An 11,095-nucleotide genomic window follows, 5' to 3' on the forward strand; every position below is an offset into this window, starting at 1 on the left:
CCTTGCCAGGGCAGGGACACCTTCCACTAGCCCAGGTTGCTCCTTTGATCCAACCTGGCCTTGGACACTTCCAGGGATGGGGCAGCCACAGCTTCTCTGGGCAACCTGTGCCAGGGCCTCATCACCCTCACAGGGAAGAATTTCTTCCTAATATCTAATCTAAATCTCCCTTCTTTCAGCTTAAAGCCATTAATCTAAGTCAATGATTTTTCCCTACTAGACAGAGTGACTGGAAGGATGAAATGTTCATCTTTAAATCACAATTTGGAGTTGCACATTTTAAATACTGAGATTCTAAACAGCCTATTTACTTACTTAGGTGCTTATTTACAGTTAAAAATGGTCAAAGACCATCAGTGAGGCCTTGGACTGGTCTCCCCAGTCACATCTGGAGCCATTTGCCAGGTTTTCTTCTGCAAAGCCTGGACACAACACAATGGTGGCCTCAAAAATTGTACATCCTATGAGCCACCATGAGAATAAACTGCCTGATGGGGCAAAAACTCAGTCTCATCTTGGGTTGCTGTGTTTCCCTGTGACAGGTCAAGGGAAGCAAGTGGGGGAGGCAAGCGGGTTGGGCAGGAATTCTGCCCTGTTCCACCACGACATGAGGGTGCTGAGATCAGCACTGTGGGTCCATGAGGACACATCCGGGTGACAGAAACATCTGTAGTGTCACAGAATCACAGAATATACCGAGTTGGAAGGGTCCCACAAGGATCATCCAGTCCAACCCTTAGCCCTGCACAGGCCCATCCCCAAGAGTCTCACCATATGCCCCAGAGGATCATCCAAATGCTCCTGGAGCTCTGGCAGCCTTGGTGCTGTGCCCACTGCCCTGGGGAGCCTGGGCAGTGCCCAACCAGCTTCTGGGGGAAGAATCTTTTCCTGAGATCCAACCTGAGCCTGCCCTGACACAGCTCCAGCCATTCCCTGGGTGCTGTCCCTGGTCCCCCCAGAGCAGAGCTCAGTCCCTGCCCCTCCTCTGCCCCTGCCCCGGCAGTTGGAACTGCACTGAGGTCTCCCCTCAGTCTCCTCTTGTCCAGCTGAACACACCAAGTGCCCTCAGTGTCCTCCCACGGCTTCAAATCAAGGCCCTTCCCCATCCTTGTGGCCTCCTCTGGACACTCTCGAATGGCTTCAGATCTTCTTTTCACTGTGTCCCCCCAAACTGCCCCAATGTTGAGGTGAGGCCGCCCCAGGGCAGAGCAGAGCAGGACAATCCCCTCCCTGATGCCCCCAGGACAGGGTTGTCCCTCCTGGGTGCCAGGGCACTGCTGACTCAGGGACAACTGGCACCCACCAGGACCCCCAGGCTGTGGCACAGAGGGCAGAGTCACAGCAAGGCACAGCCCACTGCTGAGGGTGCTGTTCTATGCCCGCTCCCCCAGGGCTGTGGGAAGTGAGCCGGAAAAGGGAGACGGCGAAAGGAAAGCCGGGCGTGCTGCACCCCTCTCCTAAGTCAGCATTTTTCAGCGTCTACTAAAGCTCGAGATTCCAGCCTTTAAATCCTGTCACGGCTCCAAGGTCGGCGGGCAGAGAGCTGCTCAGCTGAAGTGTATTTTCTCCCGGGCTTCACACTACTAACTTTCCTTGTTTTCCAGCTGTTGAACCCGCTTCCTCAAGGCTGTCGTTGTTTCCCGTCCTTCCTCCGCCCCTCCGCGACCCTGCGCTGTGGGAGCCGGGCCGGTGCCCTCGCCTCCCCTCTGCCCGTCCCCTTCATTCCCGGCTCCTCAGCATCCCCCGGAACAGGAGCCGGGAGGGAGCCGCAGGCGCCAAGACCCCGCAGCCTTGACCTTGGGGGGAAGGAGCAGCGCAAGTCAGGAATTACAGCTGCAAAATTCCTGCGAGCCGGGCTGGGGGAAGGGCCCGGCTGCGATTCCTCCCCGCTCACAGCAGGGAAAACGTGGCCCCTTCCCAGCGGCGCTTCCCTGCCGAGACCCCGGTGGCCCGTGTCCCGCAGGAGAAGCACCCGGAGCAAGGAGGACAGAGCTGGAGACTCTGCGGCCGCTTCCACGCCTTTCAAGTTTTCCATAACCTCACTTTGCGGCCACCGGACAATGCCGAGGAGCCCAGACCAGCCGGGAGGGCCCAGCAGGACACGGGGGGATGGAGGGGCCGCGGGCAGGTCCCCGGGCACGGCGTGACCTCTCCGGTCTCGTGCCTCCCTCGCTTGGGCCGCTTCCGATCCGCTCCTTCCCAAGGAATTCGTTGTCCTTGGCAGGCACAGCGGGAGCGGCTGACGCTCCCGGATCCCTGTGCCAAGGTGGCTTTCGCCGCGTGAACCCGTGGGCCGGGCCCGGGCGGGATGAGGGACTTTGGGAATGATGCCGCCGGAGCCATCGATGTCTCCTCTTCCCACCCCAAAAACACACGGGAAGGAAGGGGCTGGGAGGGGGGTTAAAATCCGAGCTGGGATAAAGCAAAAAGAGAAGAAAGAGCGAAGCGGATGACAACTGTTACTAATTTCAACATCGGGGCTGCAGACAGAATTCCCTGAAAGCCCGGCTCCTTGGCCGGCTCCAGAGGCAGCGTTTTGGGAAGGTAATAGGAAGCAGATGGGCTCTGCTCGGGGCCAAGAGGAAGGTTCAAGGTGCCTCCTAGTGCAGAGAAGAGGAATTTAACTGTTTTTAAAGATGCAGGGCCCGGCGGCTTCCAGGTTTCTCATCCAACTTTTGCAAATTATGAGCTCAGGTGTCCTTTCCCCCCTCCCCCCCCTTTTTTTTTAGACAGAAAAATAAATACAAACACAGATTTCTGCTTCCATCTCCCCCCTTGGGGGGGGAAATACTTGCCAGGCACCCCCTCAGCCCTTCTAGTGACATCTTCCAGATATGCAGTGACTGGGAGCAGCGGGAGCACTGGGAGCAGTGGGAACATTGAGAGAGTAATGGAAACAGGGGAGCACTGAGAAAGCAGTGGGAGAAGTGGGAGAACAGAGAGCAGCACCCCAGTGGGAGAAATGGGAGAAGTGGGAGCAGCACCCCAGTGGAAGCACTGGGAGCAGTGGGAAGGGTGAGAGAGTAATGGAAACAGTGGGAGCAGTGAGAGAGCAGTGGGAGTAGGGGGGAAGGGGGGGAATAGTGACAATAGTGAGAAATCAGTGGGAAAAGTGGGATAATTGAGAGCAACACCCCAGTGGGAGCACTGGGAGTACTGGGAAGCAGCGGGAGGTGGGAGCAACACCCCAGTGAGAGCAGTGGGAAAGCAGTGGGAGCAGGACCCCACAGCTGCACCACCTCACCCCAACAGCATTTCTGAGCTGTGTTATTTTAATGAATGTGTTAATGAAGAAATAAAAATCACCAGCCCTCAAGGTTAATTTTTTTTCTTCTCTAAAATGGGGAACTGCCCCCCCCATAACCACACTGGGATTATTGGAGTTATTGTGATGTCACATCCCACACTGTGGTCACCTTCAGTCCCAGCTGCCCTTGACCCTCCCAGGGGCTGAACAGAACTTCAGCCCCTACAGGGGCAGCAACGTGGCCATAATGAACAGCTCCTACAAACTGTACTGCAGGGATTTCTGCTCCTCCAGCCATTCCAACCTGGGAGTTGTCCTACCAGTTCAAAATTTATCACTGGGGGGAAGAGCTGTGAACACATGGTTTGTTCCATGGGCCTTATGGAAACTAAAATGGAGTGGGAACTGGGATATGGGCTCAGGGGCCATGCCAGTGCAATGAGGGGCACTTGGCAGCAGCACTGACAGGCTTTTCAGATTACCCACTACTCACACATCCCCTGCTCTGCACAGTGGGCTCTTACCCACTGCCTGGTGCCATAGCTGCTCACCACAGACACACAACAAACCTCACAGTGCCTGTAGCTCCTGGATGCTGATCTTAAAGTCATGTTTTCTGATAAAACAGCCCCCTTCTCACCTGCTGTTGCTGCTTCATGAAGGCCCACAAGTTTTGGCCATAAATCTCAGCTGAAATCTATTTTCAGCCTTTCAGTGAAGAAATTTTCCCTGATATCCAATCTAAACTTCCCCTGGGGCAACTTGAGGCTGTGTCTTCTTGTCCCATAACTTGTTACCTGTGAGAAGGGACCAACTCCCACCTGGCTCCCCCCTCCTGTCAGGGGGTTGCAGAGCCAGAAGGTCCCACCTGAGCCTCCTTTTCTCCAGGCTGAGCCCCCCCAGCTCCCTCAGCTGCTCCTCATCAGACTTGTGCTCCACAATCACAGAATCAAAGATTTGTGCATAGAATCACAGAATATTCTGAGCTGGAAGGGACCCACAGGGATCATCCAGTCCAACCCCTGACCCTGCCCAGACACCCCAACAATCCCACCCTGTCCCTCAGAGCGTTGTCCAAACGCTCCTGGAGCTCTGGCAGCCTTGGGGCCGTGCCCACTGCCCTGGGGAGCCTGGGCAGTGCCCCAGCACCCTCTGGGGGAAGAACCTTTCCCTGAGATCCATCCCAACCCCCCTGGCACAGCTCCAGCCCTTCCCTGGGTCCTGTCCCTGGTCCCAGAGCAGAGCTCAGTCCCTGCCCCTCCGCCTCCCCTCGGCAGGAGCTGCAGCCCCCAAGGAGTCTCCCCTCAGTTTCCTCTGCTCCAGCTGAACCAGCCGAGTGCCCTCAGCTGCTCCTCAGACCTGTTCCCATCCCTGTGTCCCTCCTTTGGACACTCCCCAACAGTTTTAGATCCTTCTGACACTGTGGTCCCCAAGCTGCCCCCAGAACTCAAGGTGAGGCCACCCCAGGTCAGAGCAAAGCATGACAATCCCCTCCCTCAACCGACCAGCAATGCTTGAAACTGCTCCTAAATCACATCTCCCCATTTCTCCATCCCTTCCACCACTCACCTCCTCGACTCTGCTCACCCCAGGGAATGGCACAAGGCAGGTCCCTCACTTGCTGATGCAGTTTTATGTTTGCTTAGGGCTGGGGGTTCTCACCCTCTGTACTCCCCTGAGGCGGTGGGTGTTTCATGGTGTGCAGTCCCCACCCCAGCTCCCAGCTCCTGGCAGGTTCTTGCGCGTTCCCGAGGACACAATAAACAGCCCTGCTCTCCCATCACTCTGCTCCTCCCGCAGCACAGGGTCAGCAGTGGATGCAAAGCTTCCCGAGACCTCCCTGGCTTTCAGCAAGAGAATGTCCTGGTATTCCTGACAAAATATTTGGCTGGATTGCCAAGTCCAAAACATGCTGAGTTGCAGATGGCAGAAGTCTTTTTGCAGTCATCTTGCCAGCACGACAGGACTTCCACTGGGAAGTCAGTTCTCAGCTCTAGAGTAGCACTATGGGTTAAACCCACAGAAATCAGCATTAACCGTGCAGGTCATGCTGGGAGCATCTGCAAACTGCGAGAAATGGGTTAAAGTCACAGGTCTGCAGAACAGAAAACAAAGGATTGAACCGTAATCTGCTTTGCTGCTCCAAGCGTGGCCTCTCTGGGGGCACGGCGAGCAAAGAATTAGAAACATGTAGTTATCACTGTTCAGCAGAACACAACAGCCTCCAGCCACGGGACTGCTTTTGCCTGCACAGCAACCCTTTCGGATCCCCTCACCATCCCTCGCGTTGCTCATGATCCCAATCCCACACTGGACAAGGGCTTTGCCTTTCCCTTCCTTGCTAGTTGAGAGGGGACCCACAACACTCCTGCAGCCCACCTTGCTCATAAGGGCTGTTTCACCTCACCCTGAGAGCAGTTTTTTGCAGACACCCATCCCAGCCACTGTGGGGTCCAGTTTAGAGCTTGCCAGAAGGAGAGATGCTGCTTTCACACTGTTAAAATCAGCTCCAACCCCATCCAAAGGTGCCAACCAGGCAACGTGGGAAATCCAGACTGATGCTGCCAGTCTGAACCTGAGGAGTGAGGGGTCTGATCTGGGGTGTTCACCCCCCTGCCAGCACCCCGGTGCCAGCCTGGGTGAACACCTTCCCTGCCTTCAGACCACCAGCTCCCTCTCCCAGGCTCTCTGTGCCGCCCCAGCTGGGCCCTGCTGTGCTCAAGTCGGGCACACCCTCCATCCCTTTGTACAACAACTTCACAGGGGTTTGGGCTCCCTCCAGCACTGTGTGGGAGTAGTTTTTTTTTCTAAAACACGAGAATTGTTTTACAGTCAAGTCTATTCAGTGATCTGAGTGAGAAAAGGACTGAATTAGCCCCTTGCTCCTCTCCAAAATTCAGCAGGGTCTTTAATTTTGGCAGCAAAGGGGCAAAAGAAGCCCATGACCAAGTGAGGGCATGTGAGTGGAGAGCTGAGAGCACCGACCTTGCTCTGACACCGCCTGCTTTGCTTTCTGGAAATCCTATCTCTGTGTTACATAAGGATCTGGCCCTATCTGAAAGCTGGGGTCATTGCACTGCTCCAAGTGTGGTAAAATGCTCGGAGGTCCTCAACAGGAAAGTGGGAGAGAAGTGCCAGCTGGGATCACCCGCAGGGAAGGGTGTCAGGCACGAGGGTAAGCCTTGATGGAGCTGCTGAACCAGCCAGCTCCAGGCAGAAGGAAGGTGGCCACCAAGCAGCCCAGAGCTCCCAGCCTTGGACTTCTTTAGCTTTAAGGAGATGACTCCACCAAGCAGGTCCACTTTCAGACGGGACTTATGCAATAGTTTGGAGCTGCTCCATGTGACCCAGACTTGCTGGACCTCTGCCACCACTCTCCTTGCTGGCTCCAGCCAGGCACAAACAGCACAATTACAAAGAGGACCGAGCAGTCATTAACAGAAAGTGCATCTCGCCCCACCAAACACACACATGGACTGTGCATGGAAGTACACATGTGTCATCCACGTGCAAACAGGGCATGGCTGCAGCTGTTTGTGTGTGGCTGTGCACATGGATACACACTGTGCACATGGATACACACTGTCTGCATTTGGGTTCATGTGATCTGCACATGGATGCATGTTATCTGCACATGGACAGACTATCTGTACATGGATACGCACTATGTGCACATGGCTGCATGTTATCTGCACATGGATATATGCTATGTGCATGTGGACACGTTATCTGCACATGGATACATATTATCTGCATGTGGATACACACTGTACATGGATACACACTATCTGTTCATGTAAATATGTTATCTGCACGCGAGTACACACCACCTGCACGTGGACACACACTATGTGCACATGGGTACACACTATCTGCATGAGGATACACGTTACCTGCAGGCACGTCTGTGGCTGATGCCCACGCACCCCTGTGTGCCATCACGCTCTGCCAATACCTGTGGATATGCCATGTGCAAATGCCATTTTTATATCTGACATCTCCACGTCTCCGTGGCTGCCTTCTACCTTCTTAACCGCTCCTTCTCTCTGTGGGGTTCAGCACAGCCAGGAGAGAACCCCCATCTCCTGGGACTCCACACGAGCAGGTCTCCCCGTGCTCCTACCGCTTTCCCCAGCACGGAGCAAGCAACATAGTTCCAAGCTCTGATGGGCTTGGAACGCCAGGAAACTGCCCCAGGCTCTGGGAAAGGCCAGGAGCACTCCCACCTCGGGAGGGAAGGGAAGGCAGGCAGGGAAGCAGCCTCAGCCATCTGCATCCCAGCAGGGCTGGCTCCCGCAGCTCCCCTCCAGCAGTCCCGGTGCTTACACAACTCAGCAATGCACGGCGCTGAGCCCGGGGCTTGCAGAAAGACAAACACCCTCCTATGCCAAAACCCAGCTCCACTCACCTGCCCAACCACCACCGGCCCTCCCCAGGAGGGATCTGCTCTGAGGAAGGGACGTGCTGCTGGTCCCAGTTGAGGCAGTAGCAGGTTTCATACAGTTACAGCTCACAGAGACCTGTCCCAGCCCACACACACCAAAATTTGACTCTTCATCAGTCTGGGCATAGGGCAGGGCCATACCCTACACACAGAATCAAAGAATCATAGAATGGTTTGGATTGGAAGGGACCTTAAAGATCTCCTTTCTCCTGCCATGGGCAGGGACACCTTCCACTAGCCCAGGCTGCTCCAGGCCCTGTCCAACCTGGCCTTGGACACTTCCAGGGATGGGGCAACCACAGCTTCTCTGGGCAACATCTGTAGTGCTGTGCTGAGAGCCTCTGACAAAGACATGTCTGGTCATCAGACTGGAAGTGCTACAGAGCAGGACGAAGCCCCATTACAGCCCCTCTCATCACCTAAGAAGAGCATCTGAGGTGGCTTCTGCTACCCAGAAGGGCTGTAAGAAGCACCATGGGAGCTGCAGTGAGCACTGGGATCAGCAGCTCTTTCTACCACCACCATGGCCCAGCATCATCTAACTCTGCACCCAGCAAGAGCCCAGTCCTGGACAGGGGAAGGGATCCACAGCACTGCCCATCTCCAGCTCCCCTTGTGCTGATTTGGTCCTGCCAGGCTGAATCAAAGTGAGGTTGGAAGGGACTCAAGGGGGTCACTGATCCCAGCCCACTCTCAGAACAGGGTTAAGTTTGACATTAGATCAGGATCACCTAACCCAGGCTGTCTCAGGGAGTCACTGAAGTGGAGGAAATGCTGTGAGCTGTGGAGTGGGACCCTAAAGCAGTAAAGCTGGTTTGGACCTCACTGTCCTTCCTGGAAATCAAAACCACTCAGAGAAGTGACATCATGGTGACACAGAGACAGGGAGAGCAGCTCTAGATGGCCAGAGAGTTGGCTTGTCCTGATGTGCTGTGCCTGCTTGGCTCTGTGCTTCCCTCAGGCAGCACCAGCCTCCTGGGGCAGCGAGAGCACAACAAACACACGGCTCAGCTCTGCCCTGGCCATCCCCATGGCCTCCCACCTTTCAGTCTCCCTGTGAGGTGAATGTTACTGGCTTTATTCCACAGCAGGACAAACCAAGGAGAAGTGATTTGGTGACATGGCCAAGCAGGTGGTCTGTGCAAGACCATGGGAACCCCATGAAACCACCCCTGGGTCCCCTTTGTGAAGGGCAGGACTCGAGAAAACAGCCTGAAGTTGTGTCAGGGGTGTTTAGGTTGGATCCCAGGGAAAGGTTCTTCCCCCAGAGGGTGCTGGGGCACTGCCCAGGCTCCCCAGGGCAGTGGGCACGGCCCCAAGGCTGCCAGAGCTCCAGGAGGGTTTGGACAACGCTCTGAGGGACAGGGTGGGATTGTTGGGGTGTCTGTGCAGGGCCAGGAGTTGGGCTGATGATCCTTGTGGATCCCTTCTAACTCAGCATATTCCATGATTCTATGACAGTGAGCACCCACAGACCCCAAAACACATTGCCACATGCCAGGAGAGCTCTGCAGGGAGAGGGTGCACCCTGTGGGATGAAGCCTTGCAGACCTCATCGGGTGTGGACTCCCTCCAGCCCTCACAGATCTGCAGACTGTTTCCAGGCCCCCGCTCCCTGAAGTCTCTTAAACTCTGTGAGATCTGCTGTGCAGAGAGTTTACGGGCCCTTTTTCCCTCCCTGCAGGTTCTCTGCTCTGGGAAACACATGGCCCAGCTGGTTTGGGTTTGGTGGGGTAGGACACAGTGCAGCAGAAAATATGCCGACTCACGAGCACATGTGGCTTCCCCGCGAGGAAACTGCAGCCCAAAAAGCCACCAAGTGCTTTTCCCTGTGCCCAGATGGGGAGGAGCTCCTTTGATCATGGCCAGGGAATGAAGAGCCATCAACCCTGATAGGACTGAGCTCATCTTTCCACTTTTGTTTTAACTGAAGCCACCTCAGAGTGAGTCCTGGTCCTGTTGAGGTCACAACTCCCACAGTGGGAGGCCAGGATTTCACCTGCAAGTTCAGCTCAGCTGGGCTCAACATTTAGGAGTGTTTGAGTTCAGGAATAGATTCATTTTAACTGATTTTCCCTTTAAGAGTAGGAAACACAACATCAATAACAGTGGATTGGAGCGATAAACAGAAGTATAGAGCCAGAGCAGCTGTGGCTGCCCCATCCCTGGAAGTGTCCAAGGCCAGGTTGGACAGGGCTTGGAGCAACCTGGGATACAGGAAGGTGTCCCTGCCCATGGCAGGGGGTGGGATGAGATGAACCTTAAGGTCCCTTCCAACCCAACCATTCCATGATTCTGTGAAACACACTGGAACAGTCAGTCATGGAACACCCCAAGGCCTGGGAGGATAGAGAAGGTAAGAGAGCAGCAGCAATGAAGGAACTGGATGGAGACCCTGCACTTCACACATGCCACTGACTTTGCTCCACTCAAGTCAGATGGAGCTAAAACATTCTGACAGAGTTTCTCCATGGAGAATCTCCCAAGTCCTGAATTTGTTGCAGACTTAACTGAAGGCACTCATAGTAACCAAGATGGGAAAACTTGCTTTCATGATCTCCCTTTAAACCTCCTTCAGTGTTGGAAAATGGGTCTGTATCCAGGCTGGTGGTTTTCCATGTTTCTCACTCTGCAGTCTCTGCATGAGATCCCACCTTACAGATTCCCAGAAATGTTTGTCACTACTTGCCCTGCAAACACGGGGTCAAGTGAAGATCTTTGTGGCTTGCATATCTTCAGCACATCTGAGCTGACATCATCCCATCACCAGTGAATTGTTTCTTAAAACTTGACGAATTTGGTCCCAATTCTGTTTGTTTTAAGTTAATTTGTGTTAACTAGAGATCTAGGCAGGACAGGACGTGACAAACACATCCTGTGGTGCTTCTGGCTTGGAACAAACTAATTGCTGGAAACTTGGCAAGAAAAGTGGTTTTTGGAGTTGGGGGTTTCAGATAAGCTTTAGATAAATGTTTGCATCCCCTGGGTGGGCCTGATGCAACCTATGCTGAGGAGCCTTCCATGGACCTGCTCCTCCTGGCAGTGGAGCCCAGGGCTCCACGTGATGATAAGGACAGTCCCTCCTCTCCAACAGTCTCTGGGTGGCCTGGAGCCATCAGTGATAACAGCGCCTCTCATGTTACAGGTTTGTGGCCTCTCTTACATGACTTGCAAACACTGTTAATGTCGAGCAGTAACACTTCCCTCAGGGCGACACTTCACCGTCTCAGCTGGGGCTTATCAGGGTCTTCCTGTGCCAAATGAAACAGTTCAGCCCCCCCCCCACCTTATCTGGGAAAAGCATGATTTACAGGAGATGACAGGACCTTTCCCATTCCACCCAACAAGCAGCCACTCAGGGAATGCAACTGGAGATGCACCAACAAGCACTGGAGGTTTCGGGG

General features: G+C 54.5%; 1 protein-coding gene across 1 annotated transcript in view; it reads right to left on the reverse strand.

The window, feature by feature from the left end:
* Positions 1-5,356, reverse strand: part of ADAMTS10 (ADAM metallopeptidase with thrombospondin type 1 motif 10) — a 56,085-nt gene extending 50,729 nt beyond the window's left edge. Inside the window, exon 1 of the mRNA XM_064637658.1 lies at positions 4,817-5,356. The gene's annotated coding sequence lies outside the window, so the exon portion shown is untranslated. The remainder of the gene's footprint in view (positions 1-4,816) is intronic.
* Positions 5,357-11,095: the final 5,739 nt, after the last annotated feature.

Source organism: Pseudopipra pipra, chromosome 27 (assembly GCF_036250125.1).
Source record: "Pseudopipra pipra isolate bDixPip1 chromosome 27, bDixPip1.hap1, whole genome shotgun sequence".
Taxonomy (NCBI): Eukaryota; Metazoa; Chordata; class Aves; order Passeriformes; family Pipridae; genus Pseudopipra; species Pseudopipra pipra.